Here is a 1,549-nt window from a genome sequence, read left to right on the forward strand (position 1 = left end):
TGACTATGTCCAACAAGAGAGAATCTAACCATTGCCCCTTGACAGACAAGGGCAGCATACACATGGGAACACCACGACCTGCAAGTTCCCCTCCAAGCCACACACCATCCTGACTTGGAAATATATCAGCCGTTCCTTCACTGTCGCTGGGTCAAAATCCTGGAACTCCACTGTGGGTGCACCGGTTCAAGAAGGCAGCTCACCACCACCTTCTCAATGGTAACTAGGGATGGGCAATAAATGCTTGACTAGCCAGCGAAGCCCACATTCCATGAATGAAGAAAAAAAGTATTTTTTGCAGTGTAGTCACTGCTATAATGTAGGAAATGCAGCATCCGATTTGCAGACAGCAAACTTCCACAAAGAACAATGCGATAATTACCAGGGTTTTTGACTAATGTTGATTAAGGTATAAATACTGGCAAAAGCAACAGGGAGGGAGCTCCCCTGCTAGTCTTCAAAATAGTCCCACAGGAGCTTTAGTAACCACAAAAAAAAACCTCAGTTTAACATTTCATCTGAATGATTAGAAAACCAACACTGCAGCACTCCCTCAGTACTGCACCGGATGTCAGCTGAGATTTTTGCACTCAAGTCTCTGGACTAGAACTTGAAGCCATGACTTTCTGATATAGAAGTGAGAGGATCAACTGAGCCACAGCTGATACAACTAACTCTTCAACAATCATTTTCTCTTTTTTTTAACTTGCCGAACTATAGCTTTATTTGTTGCGTAGATACACTAGTATTTTATGCAGTGCTGGAGGAAGCCATTGTGGAATGTCTGGGCTTTTGGGTGGTCCCTTCATGGAATCCATCCCTGAATTGGCGATACACCACCTTCAAGTGCCTCATACAGCCTGTACCAGTTGTGTTTCTCCTTTTGGCCTGAGCACTCCAGTTATGCTTCCTCTTTCTCTTGGCAGGGTAGGCACATTTACCGCAGGTCGATTTCTGCAAGTGAAATGCTTTAGCCGGCAAAGAGTGTGCGTCTTGTTCCGCCTCTTACTGACTGATGATGGTCCCTTTGTCATTTTCACTGAGTGCAGCAAAATAGTCATCTTCATTGTTGGCTTGCTTTCAGAAGTCTTCCACCTGCGCTCATCTTAATTGGGCCAATCGGCACAACACTTCATTGGCCCAGGTCAGCACCACAAGTACCCCTGAAGGGCATCGTGGAAACAATAAGCCAAAGCATGGTCCAATCAAATTGTACAAAGCTCAGAATAAAGCAACTAAGTTCCACTTCAGCAAAACCAAAGGAAGCTGAACAACTAAATCATGATGCTATTTCTCGTGTGTATGAAATGTTCACTGATCATGGCCCACCTGTGTGAATTACCCACCCTATTGCCTCATTACTTTTATAATTCAGTTATGTCATGCATTTTGCACTGACACAAACCAGCCTTGGATTTGCAAGAATGGAACTCTGTGAGTTCGGTGCAGTTAAGCAAATTGAATTTAGTAAAATAATGTGAGGTCACTCCAAGAGAGTAGCATGACAATGTTTCAGCTTTGCAGCTGTTGAAGCCTACTGTTATGGCAG

The 1,549-nt window shown here is 44.0% G+C and overlaps 1 pseudogene; it reads right to left on the reverse strand.

The window, feature by feature from the left end:
* Positions 1–750: 750 nt before the first annotated feature.
* LOC121290125 lies at positions 751–1,034 on the reverse strand (annotated as a pseudogene).
* Positions 1,035–1,549: the final 515 nt, after the last annotated feature.

Source organism: Carcharodon carcharias, chromosome 17 (assembly GCF_017639515.1).
Source record: "Carcharodon carcharias isolate sCarCar2 chromosome 17, sCarCar2.pri, whole genome shotgun sequence".
Taxonomy (NCBI): domain Eukaryota; kingdom Metazoa; phylum Chordata; class Chondrichthyes; order Lamniformes; family Lamnidae; genus Carcharodon; species Carcharodon carcharias.